Below are 16,620 nucleotides of genomic sequence, written 5' to 3'. Positions count from 1 at the left end.
ACCCGGATAAGTGTGTAGTGATCCATTTTGGCAGATCCAATGGGATGAAGCAGCAGTATAATATGAAGGGTACCATTCTTAGCAGTGTAGAGGATCAGAAGGACCTTGGGGTCCGGGTCCATAGGACTCTTAAATCGGCCTCGCAGGTGGAGGATGCGGTCAAGAAGGCGTACGGCGTACTGGCCTTCATTAATCGAGGGATTGAGTTTAGGAGTCGGGAGATAATGCTGCAGCTTTATAGGACCCTGGTTAGACCCCACTTGGAGTACTGCACGCAGTTCTGGTCACCTCATTACAGGAAAGATGTTGAAGCCATTGAAAGGGTGCAGAGGAGATTTACAAGGATGTTGCCTGGATTGGGGGGCATGCCTTATGAGGATAGGTTGAGGGAGCTTGGTCTCTTCTCCCTGGAGAGACGAAGGATGAGAGGTGACCTGATAGAGGTTTACAAGATGTTGAGAGGTCTGGATAGGGTAGACTCTCAGAGGCTATTTCCAAGGGCTGAAATGGTTGCTACGAGAGGACACAGGTTTAAGGTGCTGGGGGGTAGGTACAGAGGAGATGTCAGGGGTAAGTTTTTCACTCAGAGGGTGGTGGGTGAGTGGAATCGGCTGACGTCGGTGGTGGTGGAGGCAAACTCGTTGGGGTCTTTTAAGAGACTTCTGGATGAGTACATGGGATTTAATGGGATTGAGGGCTATAGATAGGCCTAGAGGTAGGGATATGATCAGCGCAACTTGTGGGCCGAAGGGCCTGTTTGTGCTGTGGCTTTCTATGTTCTATGTTCTTACTGTGTCCACCCCAGTCCAACGCCGGCATCTCCACATTGTGATCAATAGTGAGGAGGTTACAGGAGGATATAGACGGGCTGGTCAGATGGGCTGGTCAGTGGCAAATGGAATTCAATCCGGATAAGTGTCAGGTGATGCTCTTGGGAAAGAGAAACTAGGCAAGGGGATACATGATGAACGGCAGGACCCTGGGAAGCACTGAGGACCAGAGAGACCTTGGCGTGCATGTACACTGGTCCCTTAAGGTAGCAGGGCAGGTGGATAAAGTGGTTAAGAAGGCACATGGTATAATTCCCTTTATTAACCGAGGCATAGAGGTTAAGAGCAGGAAAGTTCTGCTGGAACTATATAAAATGTTGGTTACACCACAGCTGGAGTATTGCTTGCAGTTCTGGAATCCACAGTATAGAAGGGATGTGACAGCACTGGAAAGAGTGCAGAGGAGATGTTGCCTGGGCTGGAGAGGTTTAGTTATGAAGAGAGATTGGATAGACTGGGGTTGTTTTCCTTGGTAAGAAGTTTAACAACACCAGGTTAAAGTCCAACAGGTTTATTTGGTCGCAAAAGCCACACAAGCTTTCGGAGCCTTAAGCTCCTTTTTCAGGTGAGTGGGAATTCTGTTCACAAACAGGGCATATAAAGACACAACCTCAATTTACAGAATAATGGTTGGAATGCAAATACTTACAGCTAATCAAGTCTTAAAGATACAAACAATGTGAGTGGAGGGAGCATTAAGCACAGGTTAAAGAGATGTGTATTGTCTCCAGACAGGACAGCCAGTGAGATTCTGCAAGTCCAGGCAAGCTATGGGGGTTACAAATAGTGTGACATGGACCCAATATCCCGGTTGAGGCCGTCCTCATGTGTGCGGAATTTGGCTATCAGTTTCTGCTCAGTTTCTCACTGGCTGTCCTGTCTGGAGACAATACACATCTCTTTAACCTGTCTTAATGCTCTCTCCACTCACATTGTTTGTACCTTTAAGACTTGATTAGTTGTAAGTATTCGCATTCCAACCATTATTCTGTAAATTGAGTTTGTGTCCTTATATGCCCTGTTTGTGAACAGAATTCCCACTCACCTGACGAAGGAGCAGCGCTCCGAAAGCTTGTGTGGCTTTTGCTTCCAAATAAACCTGCTGGACTTTAACCTGGTGTTGTTAAACTTCTTACTGTGTTTACCCCAGTCCAACGCTGGAATCTCCACATCTTGTTTTCCTTGGAGCAGAGGAGACTGAGGGGGGGGACATGATTGAGATGTACAAAATTATGAGGTACATAGATACAGTGGACAGGCAGAAACTTTTACCCGTGGTGGAGGGATCAGTGACCAGGGGGCATAGATTTAATGTAAGGAGCAGGGGGTTTAGAGGGGATGCGAGGAAAACCTTTTTCATCCAGAGGTTGGTGGGGGTCTGGAACTCACTGCCTGAAAGGGTGGTGGAGGACCCTCAGAATTTGGATGTACACTTGCAATGCCAAGGCATACAAAGCTCAGGGCCAAGTGCTGTCAATGGGATTAGAATAGTTGGATGGTTTGGATTTGATTGGCACATGTACGATGGGCCGAAGGGTCTTTTTCTGTGCTGTACTCCAGTATGATAATGGGCCAAGTGGTCCTAATCCTAAACATTTACCTGATCCATAACGCGTGGAATCATCTGGGCAGCATGGTGGCACAGTGGTTAGCACTGCTGCATCACAGCGCTAGGAACCTGGGTTCGATTCTTGCCTCGGGTCACTGTCTGTGCAGTCTACACATTCTCCCCGTGTCTGCGTGGGTTTCCTCCAGGTGCTCCGGTTTCCTCTCACAGTCCAAAGATGTGCGGGTTAGGTGGAGTGGCCATGCTAAAATTGCCCCTTAGCGTGTCAGAGGGATGAGGAGGGTTACGGTGATAGGACCTGGGTGGGACTGTTGGTGCAGGTTCAATGGGCCAAATGGCCTCCTTCTGCACTGTAGGGATTCTATGATTGCCCTCCTGCCCTCTGGGTAACCCAGTAGTGCCAGGAGCAAGAAGGTACCAACTCTTTCTCTCCAATACCCAACCTCCGCAGCTCCATCCCCAACTCCTCACCATACCCCGACTGGCTTCAGCGTACCACACCAGTGAAATCAGTGTTGGAGCATCCCTTACTGACAATACTGAGAACATCCAACAAGCGTTGTCTGTTGGTCCACTGAGCTTCCAATCACTGCCACACTGTCAGAGGGACAATCCCCACATCAGGACTACAGAACACGGGGATTTTCCAAGTGTCCTCACACACTGCAACTGGATATCTTAATATATTTATTACTCTTATCCACACCAGGTCTACTTCTGATCTCCCCGTTTGCTTAAATGCAGCGTTTTATTAAAGAGGTTATTTTTGATATAATTTTCTAAAGACTGTGCATATGGTTCTTTTTTGTAACAAATGTTCCTCGTGTTTCTAATAAAAGTTTTGTGGACAAATAAAATATCTGAAGAAATGAGTTAATTTACATTCCTTGAGACCCTGCGACTTTCCAAGGCACTGAAGTGCAAGAATCATATTCACGGCACGGTAGCACAGTGGTTGGCACTGCTACCTCACAGCGCCAGGGACCCGGGTTCGATTCCCGGCTCGGGTCACTGTCTGTGTGGAGTCTGCACGCTCTCCCTGTGTCTACGTGAGTTTCCTCTGGTTTCCTCCCACAGTCCAAAGATGTGCGGGTTAGGTGGATTGGCCGTGCTAAATTGTCCCTTAGTGTCAGGGGGGACGAGCTAGGGTAAATGCATGGGGTTATGGGGATAGGGCCTGGGTGGGATTGTGGTCGGTGCAGACTCGATGGGCCGAATAGCCTACTTCTGCACTGTAGGGATTCTATGATTTTATAAAGAGGATCGATACAGAAACCAAAAATGCTGGTTAAACTTAGCAGGTCTGGCAGCAAATGTCGAGGCGGAAAATAAGAGGTAACGTTTTGAGTGCTTGCGACCCTTCTACAGAATTGAAGAGAGGTAAAACTATTATGAATTATATTGCTGAAGAGGCGTATGGAGGAGGTGGGGTAGCATAGGACAGGGATAGGTCGAGGCAAATTGTCCCTTAGTGTCCCAAGATGTGCCAGTTAGGTGGATTGGCCATGCTAAGTTTGCCCTTTAGTGTCCCAAGATGTGTAGGTTAGGTGGATTGGCCAAAATAAGTTTGCCCTTTAGTGTCAGGGGAATTAGTAGGGTAAATACATGGGGTGTAAGACCATAAGACCATAAGACATAGGAGCGGAAGTAAGGCCATTCGGCCCATCGAGTCCACTCCACCATTCAATCATGGTTGATTTCAACTCCATTTACCCGCTCTCTCCCCATAGCCCTTAATTCCTCGAGAAATCAAGAATTTATCAATTCCTGTCTTGAAGACGCTCAACGTCTCGGCCTCCACAGCCCTCTGTGGCAATGAATTCCACAGACCCACCACTCTCTGGCTGAAGAAATTTCTCCTCATCTCTGTTCTAAAGTGACTCCCTTTTATTCTAAGGCTGTGCCCCCGCGTCCTAGTCTCCCCTGTTAATGGAAACAACTTCCCTACGTCCATCCTATCTAAGCCGTTCATTATCTTGTAAGTTTCTATCAGATCTCCCCTCAACCTCCTAAACTCCAATGAATATAATCCCACGATCCTCAGACGTTCATCGTATGTCAGGCCTACCATTCCTGGGATCATCCGTGTGAATCTCCGCTGGACCCGCTCCAGTGCCAGTATGTCCTTCCTGAGGTGTGGGGCCCAAAATTGCTCACAGTACTCCAAATGGGGCCTAACCAGTGCTTTATAAAGCCTCAGAAGTACATCCCTGCTTTTGTATTCCAAGCCTCTTGAGATAAATGACAACATTACATTTGCTTTCTTAATTACGGACTCAACCTGCAAGTTTACCTTTAGAGAATCCTGGACTAGGACTCCCAAGTCCCTTTGCACTTTAGCATTATGAATTTTGTCACCGTTTAGAAAATAGTCCATGCCTCTATTCTTTTTTCCAAAGTGTACGACCTCGCACTTGCCCACGTTGAATTTCATCAGCCACTTCTTGGACCACTCTCCTAAACTGTCTAAATCTTTCTGCAGCCTCCCCACCTCCTCAATACTACCTGCCCCTCCACCTATCTTTGTATCATCGGCAAACTTGGCCAGAATGCTCCCAGTCCCGTCATCTAGATCGTTAATATATAAAGAGAACAGCTGTGGCCCCAACACTGAACCCTGCGGGACACCACTTGTCACCGGTTGCCATTCTGAGAAAGAACCTTTTATCCCAACTCTCTGCCTTCTGTCTGACAGCCAATCGTCAATCCATGTTAGTACCTTGCCTCGAATACCATGGGCCCTTATTTTACTCAGCAGTCTCCCGTGAGGCACCTTGTCAAAGGCCTTTTGGAAGTCAAGATAGATAACATCCATTGGCTCTCCTTGGTCGAACCTATTTGTTATCTCTTCAAAGAACTCTAACAGGTTTGTCAGGCACGACCTCCCCTTACTAAATCCATGCTGACTTGTCTTAATCCGACCCTGCACTTCCAAGAATTTAGAAATCTCATCCTTAACGATGGATTCTAGAATTTTGCCAACAACTGAGGTTAGGCTAATTGGCCTATAATTTTCCATCTTTTTTCTTGTTCCCTTCTTGAACAGTGGGGTTACAACAGCGATTTTCCAATCCTCTGGGACTTTCCCTGACTCCAGTGACTTTTGAAAGATCATAACTAACGCCTCCACTATTTCTTCAGCTATCTCCTTTAGAACTCTAGGATGTAGCCCATCTGGGCCCGGAGATTTATCAATTTTCAGACCTTTTAGTTTCTCTAGCACTTTCTCCTTTGTGATGGCAACCATATTCAACTCTGCCCCCTGACTTTCCTGAATTGTTGGGATATTACTCATGTCTTCTACTGTGAAGACTGACACAAAGTACTTATTAAGTTCCTCAGCTATTTCCTTGTCTCCCATCACTAGATTACCAGCGTCATTTTGGAGCGGCCCAATGTCTACTTTTGCCTCCCGTTTGTTTTTAATGTATTTAAAGAAACTTTTACTATCATTCCTAATGTTACTGGCTAGCCTACCTTCATATTTGATCCTCTCCTTCCTTATTTCTCTCTTTGTTATCCTCTGTTTGTTTTTATAGCCTTCCCAATCTTCTGACTTCCCACTACTCTTTGCCACATTATAGGCTCTCTCTTTTGCCTTGATGCATTCCCTGACTTCCTTTGTCAGCCATGGCTGCCTAATCCCCCCTCTGATAACCTTTCTTTTGTTTGGGATGAACCTCTGCACTGTGTCCTCAATTACTCCCAGAAACTCCTGCCATTGCTGTTCTACTGTCTTTCCCATTAGGCTCTGCTTCCAGTCGATTTTTGTCAGTTCCTCCCTCATGCGCCTGTAATTACCTTTATTTAACTGTAGAACCTTCACATCTGATTCTGCCTTCCTTCTTTCAAATTGCAGACTGAATTCTACCATATTATGATCACTGCTTCCTAAGTGTTCCCTTACTTTAAGATCTTTTATCACGTCTGGCTCATTACATAACACTAAGTCCAGAATAGCCTGTTCCCTCGTGGGCTCCATCACATTCAAGGGAAATAAAATCAGATAGTTCCAGCGGTGGGATTGTTGTCAGTGCAGGCTTGATGGCCTCCTTCTGCACTGTAGGGATTCTATGATAAGACAATGGGGTTGTCAATGGTACCACTGAAGGATGCTAATAGTGGCAAAGATAAGATAACAGGATGTGTTATTGGAGAACAAAGGTCGAAGTTCAGCGGGAGTGAAGCTGAGAAACAAGTGACAGGTGGCTCCGTGCGGGAGGGGTGGTGCTGGGGTGGTGCTGTGTTGGGGCAGGCCAAGGGAACCGAAAAACACACGTCAAGATGGAGAGGACACATAGAAACTTAGAAGATAGGAGCAGGAGGAGGCCATTTGGCCCTTCGAGCCTGCTCCACCATTCATTACGATCATGGCTGATCATCCAACCCAATAGCCTAATCCTGCTTTCTCCCCATGACCTTTGATCCCATTCGCCCCAAGTGCTAGATCCAGCCACCTCTTGAATACGTTCAATGTTTTGATTTCAGCTACTTCCTGTGGTAATGAATTCCACAGGCTCACCACTCTTTGGGTGAAAAAATGTCTCCTCATCTCCGTCCTAAATGGTCTGACCTGAGTCCTCAGTCTGTGACCCCTGGTTCTGGACTCCCCCACCATCGGGAATATCCTCCCTGCATCTACCCTGTCTAGTCCTGTTAGAATTTTATAAGTCTCTATGAGATCCCCCCTCATTCGTCTGAACCCCAGCGAAAACAATCCTAACCTAGTCAATCTCTCCTCATACATCAGTCCCGCCATCCCCGGAATCAGCCTGGCAAACCTTCGCTGCACTCCCTCGAGAGCAAGAACATCCTTCCTCAGAAAAGGAGACCAAAACTGCACAGAATACTCTGAGTGTGGCCTCACCAAGGCCCTGTATAATTGCAACAACACATCCCTGCTCCTGTACTCGAAACCTCTCGCAATGAAGGCCAACATACCATTTGCCTTCTTTACCGCCTGCTGCACCTGCATGTTGACCGAGGTCAGAAACTCAGGTGGTTGATCTGAGAGCAGGGAAGTTTGAGGAGAGGGTTAATCGGGTGTTCCAAATCAGGAAGGGTTTTATTGACAGGACTCCGATTTTCCAGATTAGTCCCGTTATAACCTCGGCACCACAGCCCCCAGTGAGCGGCGGAGGGCTAGGATTCTGTCCGTACTTGCTGAACCGGTTGTTTATTTGGATTGGGATCTTTTTTGTTTATGTGGAAGGTGTTGTGTCTCAACGGGGAGAAATCCGGCCTTCAAGGCAGGCCTCCAGTTAGTGTACATTTCTTACTTCCAGCTTTGTCCACTGGGGGTCAGTGTGGGCCTAGAGATTTGGGATTGCCTCTTGTCCAACACAATCAAACACGGCACAGAAACATTACAGGGGAACATTAAACAGCGCCAGCAGCCTGAGATCTGCGTCTCCACGTCCATTCGACAATCATTTAACCTCAATTCATGGACCTCTCAACGTGCGAGTGCCATTTTCTGCTGCCTCGGACCCTAAAGTAGTTTATTTATTAGTCACAAGTAAATTACATTATCGAATCATGGAATCATACAGGGCAGAAGGAGGCCATTCGGCCCATCAAGTCTGCACTGACCACAATCCGACCCACGCCCTATTCCCACAACTCCATGCATTTACCCTAGTTAGTCCCCCTGTCACTAAGGGGGAATTTAGCACGGCCAATCAACCTGACCCGCACATCTTTGGAGTGTGGGAGGAAACCGGAGCACCCGGAGGAAGCCCACGCAGACACGGGGAGAACGTGCAGACTCCGCACAGACAGTGACCGGGAATCGAACCCGGGTCCCTGACGCTGTGAGGCAGCAGTGCTAACCACTGTGCCACCGTGCCGCCCGACAAGGCCAGGGCACCCCTTCACGTGGCTGGCATTTAACGAGTTTGGTCTTGGTCTGTGAGTTGGGTGAGAAATCAGTTTTATCTTCTCATCCTGGAGACGAGGGCATCGCGGGCAAGGCTGATGTTTCATGCCCATCCCCTGGCTGTTCCTGAGGAGGTGGCAGGGGGCGAGGGGCATTTTTCTTGGGTCACCGCAGTCCGTAAGGTGGGGGAGTTCCCAGAGTGCTGTTAGGTAGAGGTCGCAGTGCCATTGCCGCATAGAAAGAGGCCATTCATGCACAGCCAAGTCCATGCTACCTCTCCTTGCCAGTCGGATCAGTCCCGCCGCGCACCTGTCTGTGCGGAGTTTGCACGTTCTCCCCGTGTCTGCGTGGGTTTCCTCCAGGTCCTTCGGTTTCCTCCCACAGTCCAAAGAGGCATAGGTTAGGTGGATTGGCCGTGCTAAATTGCCCCTTAGTGTCAGGGGGATTAGCAGGATAAATATGTGGGGTTGCGAGAATGGGGCCTGGGTGGGATTGTGGTCGGTGCAGACTCGATGGGCCGAATGGACTCCTGCACTGTAGGGATTCTATGATTTCCTTCCCTGGAGAGACATTGGTGATCCGGATAGGCTTTCCATTGAATCCCTACAGTGCGGAAGGAGGCCATTTGGCCCATCGAGTCTGCACCGACAACAATCCCACCCAGGCCCTATCCCCATAACCCCATGCATTTATCCTAGCTGGTCCCCCTAACACAACGGGGCAATTTAGCATGGCCAATCAAACTAACCCGCACATCTTTGGAGTGTGGGAAGAAACCGGAGCCCGGAGGAAACCCACGCAGACACGGGGAGAACGTGCAAACTCCACACAGACAGTGACCCAAGGCAGGAATCGAACCCAGGTCCCTGGCGCTGTGAAGCAGCAGTGCTAACCACTCTGCCGCCCTGGACAGTCTAACGGCCTCACAACCTCTTTTAGTGAGACTGTTTTTTTAAAAAATGTCCACATTCTAATTCAAAGCGAAGTTCTTAAAATTCCACGTGGGATTTGAACTCACGATTTCCGCATTATTCGCCCAGATCTCTGGATTACAAGTCCAGTAACGTCACCAACCATACTGTCATTTTCTCCCCCACCCCCCCGACCCCCCCATTGCTGTTGGCTAATGTCATCCCCCCCAATTACTTGTCTCCCACTCAGCCAGTCCACCACTGCCCCCTCCATGCAGACACAGTGGGCTGAATGGCCTCCTTCTGTACTGTAACAATTGTGTGCGTGTGTATGTGTGAGATTCGGTCAACACGCCACAGCCACGTGTAGCCTTGGGTTTCTCCATCCAGCCCCACACACGGCAAAAACCACACCACAGGAGTTTTCACATCCAACTGGAACTTCTCCTTATTTGGCAGCACCTTCAACCATCCAGACGGACGAGGGCAGCAGCTGTACGGGAACATCAACACCTGGAGTTGTAGGCCGGAATTCTATTAGCCACGTCCGTCCTGATTCTGGGGCGTGCGCGCGGTTCGCAGAACGGAATTCTCCGCTGGCCTCAGGCGGGATTATACGAGTCTCGCTCCCAAGCAAGGTAGTAAAATACCAGCTGTAGCGTCATACAGCTCAGAAAAGGCCCTTCGGCCCATCGAATCTGTACCGACAATACCACTAAAGGCATGCTAGTCCCATTTTCCTGCACCTGTCCCACGTCCTTGCATATTATGATATTTCAAACATTTATCTGAATTTTTTTTGAAGGTTTGGAAGGTTTCTGGTCTCCACTACCTTCCCAGGCAGTGCATTCCAGATCCCCACCACCCTCTGAGTGAAAAGAGTTTTCCTCAAACTCCCCCCGGAATCTCCTGCTGCTCTCCCTAAAACAATGCCCCCTCGTGATTGATCCCCCAACTAAGGGAAACAGCAGCTTCCTACTCACCCTGTCCATACCCCTCATCATCTTATCCACCTCAATCACATCCCCCCTCAGCCTTCTCTGCTCTAGAGAAAACAATCCAAGCCTATCCAGTTCCTCCTGACGGCTCAAATACTCCATCCCAGGCAACATCCTGGTGAGCCTCCTCTGTACCCCATCCAGTGCTATCACACCCTTTCCTGCAGTGAAAAAGTTCTCCTCCAAGTCACTCATCAGCCTGACTTGGAAATATATCAGCGTTCCTTCACTGACGCTGGGTCAAGTTCCTGGAACACCTTCCCTAACAGCAGGGTGGCTGTACCTACACATCAGGGTCTGCAGCGGTTCAAGGAGACCACAAGATATAGGAGCAGAATTAGGCCATTCAGCCCGTCGAATCGAAGGCCATTCGGCCCATCGAGCAGCGGCACAGTGGTTAGCACTGCTGTCTCACAGTTCCAGGGACCTGGGTTCGATTCTGGCCTCGGGTCACTGTCTGTGTGGAGTTTGCACATTCTCCCCGTGTCTGCGTGGGTTTCCTCCGGGTGCTCCGGTTTCCTCCCACAGTCCAAAGATGTGCGGGTTAGGTTGATTGGCCATGTTAAATTAACCCTTAATGTCCCGGGATGCGATGGGTTAGAAGGATTAGTAGAGAGACAAAATGGGGACTGTTGTCAGTGCGGACTTGATGGACCGAATGTCCTCCTTTGGCACTGTAGTGATTCTATGAGTTTGCTCCGCCATTTAATCATGGCTGATATGTTTCTCAACCCCATTCTCCTGCCTTCCCCCCTAACCTTTGATCCCCTCACCAATCAAGAATCCATCTATCTCTGCCTTAAATGCACTCAATGACCCGGCCTCCACAGCCCTCTGTGGCAATGAGTTCCACAGATTCACCACCCTCTGGCTGAAGAAATTCCTCCTCATCTCGGTTGTAAAGGGTCGTTCGTCCCTTTACCAGCTCACCACCACCTTCTGAAGGGCAATTAGGGATGGGCAATTAATGCTGGCCTGGCCAGCGAAGTCCACATCTCGTGAAAGAATAAGGGAGCGGTGGTCGTCACGAATATCAATTTTTAATTGTTTTTTAACGTAGGACAAAGGGAGAAAATTAAATTAGACAATGTGTCCGTGAGAAAGGAGCAGAGGGAACTCACTGTCTCGCTCATTCATCGCCGGGTAGGTGATGGCCTAGTGGTATTATCGCTAGTCTATTAATCCAGAAACTCAGCTAACGTCCTGGGGACCTGGGTTCGAATCCCGCCACGGCAGATGGTGGAATTTGAATTCAATAAAAAATATCTGGAATTAAAAATCTTCTGATGACCATGAAACCATTGGCGGAAAAACCCATCTGGTTCACTAATGTCCTTTAGGGAAGGAAATCTGTCGTCCTCACCTAGTAGAATCATAGAATAGAATCCCTACAGTGCAGAAAGAGGCCATTCGGCCCATCGAGTCTGCACCGACCACAATCCCACCCAACCCTACCCCCACCCCCATATATTTTTACCCACTAATCCCTCTAACCTACACATCTCAGGACACTAAGGGGCAATTTTTTTTAGCATGGCCAATCAACCTAACCCGCACATCTTTGGACTGTGGGAGGAAACCGGAGCACCCGGAGGAAACCCACGCAGACACGAGGAGAATGTGCAAACTCCACACAGACAGTGACCCAAGCCAGGAATCGATCCCAGGTCCCTGGAGCTGTGAAGCAGCAGTGCTAACCACTGTGCTACCGTATAGTCTGGCCTATATGTGACTCCAGAGCCACAGCAAAGTGGTTGACTCTCAACTGCCCTCAGGCAACTAGGGATGGGCAATAAATGTTGTGATGTGGAGATGCCGGCGTTGGACTGGGGTAAGCACAGTAAGAAGTCTCACAACACCAGGTTAAAGTCCAACAGGTTTATTTGGGAGCAAATACCATAAGCTTTCGGAGCAATGCTCCTTCGTCAGATGGAGTGGTCTCTATTCTCAAACAGGGCACAGACACAGAAATCAAATTACAGAATACAGTCCAGGACTTGCACAATTTCACTGGCTGTTCTGTCTGGAGACAATACACATCTCTTTAACCTGTGTTTAATGCTCCCTCCACCCACATTGTCTGTGCATTTAAGACCTGGCTGGCTGTAGAGATTTGCATTCTAATCAGTATTCTGTAATTTGATTTCTGTGTCTGTGCCCTGTTTGAGAACAGAGACCACTCCATCTGACGAAGGGGCAGCACGCTCCGAAAGCTTATGGTATTTGCTACCAAATAAACCTGTTGGACTTTAACCTGGTGTTGAGACTTCTTACAATAAATGTTGACCAGCCAGCGACGCCCATGTCCCACGAATTAACACTTTGCATGGCTGGTTCAGACAAGTGAAGGCTGTGTACAGGGCGGTGTCTTGCACAGGCAGCTCATAGTTGGTCACTGGCTTTGTTCTGTGCAGATAGATTCCCATTGTGTTCAGCAGAACAATAACACATTACTGATTAACACATTAGCACAATTAACACATTAGGGCGGCACGGTAGCACAGTGGTTAGCACTGCTGCTTCACAGCTCCAGGGACCTGGGTTCGATTCCCGGCTTGGGTCATTGCCTGTGTGGAGTTTGCACATTCTCCTCGTGTCTGCATGGGTTTCCTCCGGGTGCTCCGGTTTCCTCCCACTGTCCAAAGATGTGCGGGTTAGGTTGATTGGCCATGCTAAAATTGCCCCTTAGTGTCCTGGGATGCTTAGAGGGATTAGTGGGTAAAATATGTAGGGATATGGGGGTAGGGCCTGGGTGGGATTGTGGTCGGTGCAGACTCGATGGGCCGAATGGCCTCTTTCTGTACTGCAGGGTTTCTATGACCTATGATGAACATCTACTACACCTCGCTGGCCGATAGATTACTGCAGAGCTCCCTCAGTGCGGCCTATGGATCGGTGCAGGGATCCTGCAGGATTCACTCAAACAGATCCATCAGTATGGAGTACAGCACGAGGGGAGGTGATGGCCTAGTGGTATTATCGCTAGATTATTAATCCAGAAACTCACCTAATGTTCTGGGGACCTGGGTTCGAATCCCGCCACAGCAGATGGTGAAATTTGAATTCAATAAAAAAAATCTGGAATTAAGAATCTTCTGATGACCATGAAACCATTGCCGGAAAAACCCATCTGGTTCACTAATGCCCTTTAGGGAAGGAAATCTGCCATCCTTACCTAGTCTGGCCTACACGTGACTGCAGAGACAAAGCAATGTGGTTGACTCCTTGGGCAACTAGGGATGGGCAATAAATGCTGGCCCGCCAGCGACGCCCATGTCCCATGAATTAAAAAAAAGCTCTTTCAAAAGCACAATGGGCCGAATGGCCTCTTTCTGTACCCCGTCAGTCTCTTGTTTACTGAGCGCCCAAGAGATACCTCAGGATTCTGTGATGGTGCACACTTCACAAGCTAAATTCATCCCAGAATGCTTTCCAGATATTCAAGTTATTTCTTGGAGTATAGTCGCTGTTGTAGTGCAGGAAATGAAGCAAGCCTATCACTAACTAGAATCCCTACAGTGCAGAAGGAGGCCATTCGGCCCATCAAGTCTGCACCAACCACAATCCCACCCAGGTCCCTATTCACGTAACCTCATGCATTTACCCTGCTAATCTCCCTGACACCAGGGTCAATTTAGCATGGCCGATCCACTCAACCCACACATCTTTCGGAGGAAACCCAAGCAGACACGGGGAGAACATGCAAACATGCCTGACCCCAGGCTGGAATTGAAGCCAGGTCCCTGGCGCTGTGAGGCAGCAATGCTAACCACTGTGCCACCCCGAGCCTACTGCACCTGGTATTTCCATCCAAGTACTAACCAGGCCCGAGTCTGCTTAGCCTCTGAAATCAAACAAGATCAGGCATTTTTAGACAGGTTTGGCTGCACCATAAACTGCAGCATAAAAAATGATCAAGACAGCGTTGGTCACTCGGTGTTGGCCAGAACATAACGTCACCATGGGATCTAACACATCCACTTCGGCAATTCTGTTTTATTCACTTGTGGGAAGTGCCCATCCCTAGTTGCCTGAGGACAGTTGAGAGTCAACCACATTGTTACAGGGTATAACATTCCTGTATATATTATATAACACACTGTGTGTTACAGGGTATAACACTCCTGTATATATTATATAACACACTGTGTGTTACAGGGTATAACTCTCCTGTATATATTATATAACACACTGCGTGTTACAGGGTATAACACTCCTGTGTATATTATATAACACTGTGTGTTACAGGGTATAACACTCCTGTATATATTATATATAACACACTGTGTGTTACAGGGTATAACACTCCTGTATATATTATATAACACCCTGTCTGTTACAGGGTATAACACTCCTGTATATATTATATAACACACTGTCTGTTACAGGGTATAACACGCCTGCATATATTATATAACACAGTGTGTTACAGGGTATAACACTCCTGTATATATTATATAACACACTGTGTGTTACAGGGTATAACACTCCTGTGTATATTATATAACACTGTGTGTTACAGGGTATAACACTCCTGTGTATATTATATAACACACAGTGTGTTACAGTGTATAACACTCCTGTGTATATTATATAACACACAGTGTGTTACAGTGTATAACACTCCTGTGTATATTATATAACACACTGTGTGTTACAGGGTATAACACTCTGTATATATTATAAAACACTGTGTGTTACAGGGTATAACACTCCTGTGTATATTATATAACACACAGTGTGTTACAGTGTATAACACTCCTGTGTATATTATATAACACACTGTGTGTTACAAGGTATAACACTCCTGTGTATATTATATATCTCCGGAGTCACACGTAGGCCAGACTGGGTAAGGACAGCAGATTTTCTTCCCACCCTGCATGGTGGCTCAGTGGTTAGCACTGCTGCCTCACAGCACAAAGGACCCAGGTTCGAGTCCCGCCTTGAGTCAGTGTGTATGCAGAGTCTGCATGTTGGCCCCGTGTCCGTGTGTTATACAATATATACAGAGTGTTATACACCTGTAACATACAGGGTGTTACATAATATATACAGGAGTGTTATACCCTGTAACACACAGTGTGTTGCATAATATCCACAGGAGTATTATACACTGTAACACACAGTGTGTTATATAATATATACAAGAGTGTTATACACCTGTAACATACAGGGTGTTACATAATATATACAGGAGTGTTATACCCTGTAACACACAGTGTGTTGCATAATATCCACAGGAGTATTATACACTGTAACACACAGTGTGTTATATAATATATACAAGAGTGTTATACCCTGTAACACACAGGGTGTTATGTAATATACACAGGAGTGTTATACCCTGTAATGCACAGTGTGTTGCATAATATCCACAGGAGTGTTATACACTGTAACACACAGTGTGTTATATAATATATACAGGAGTGTTATACCCTGTAACACACAGTGTGTTGCATAATATCCACAGGAGTATTATACACTGTAACACACAGTGTGTTATATAATATATACAAGAGTGTTATACCCTGTAACACACAGGGTGTTATGTAATATACACAGGAGTGTTATACCCTGTAATGCACAGTGTATTATATAATATATACAGAGTGTTTTCCCCTGTAACACACAGTGTGTTATATAATATATACAAGCGTGTTATACCCTGTAACACACAATATTATATAATATATACAGGAATGTTATATCCTGTAACACGCAGTGTGCTTTATAGTACATACAGGAGTGTTGTACCCTGTAACAGTGTGTTATATTATAAAGGAGTGTTATACCCTGTCACACAGCGCATATTTTGGAGTGTGGAAGAAAACCAGAGCAGCCAGTGGAAACCCTCGCTAACACGGGTAGAACGTGTAAACTCCACACAGTGACTCAAGTCCGGAATCGAGCCCGGGTCCCTGGCGCGGTGAGGCAGCAGTGCTGACCACTGTGCCACCATGCTGCGCACAGAAGATTCTATCTTTCAGAAAGCCACCAAGCCTGCTTTCGAAATTGGAAATGGTAAATATCAGGACATGAGTCATTACTACAAGCATTTAAATCGGAATTTACCCAATGTTTAAGGGAAAGGACAATTTGCAAAATTTATTAATATCTGGAATCAAACAGAAATGTTTGATTTCTGTTTTAAAGATATTAATGTTTTATTTAATGGTAAAGATTCTCCAGAACTCCACAGGCTGCACAGTCGTTAGCACGACTCAGCACCAGGGACCTGGGTTCGATTCCCGGCTTGGGTCACTGTCTGTGTGGAGTTTGCATGTTCTCCCTGTGTCTGCGTGGGTTTCCTCCAGGTGCTCCGGTTTCCTCCCACAGTCCAAAGATGTGTGGGTTAGGTGCATTGGCTATGCTAAATTGCCCCTTAGTGTCAGGGGGACTAGTTAGGGCAAATGCAGGGGGTTACAGGGATAGG

Source organism: Mustelus asterias, chromosome 8, assembly GCF_964213995.1.
Source record: "Mustelus asterias chromosome 8, sMusAst1.hap1.1, whole genome shotgun sequence".
Classification (NCBI taxonomy): domain Eukaryota; kingdom Metazoa; phylum Chordata; class Chondrichthyes; order Carcharhiniformes; family Triakidae; genus Mustelus; species Mustelus asterias.
The sequence above is the reverse complement of the archived record's forward strand: the minus strand, read 5'-3'. Positions refer to the sequence as shown.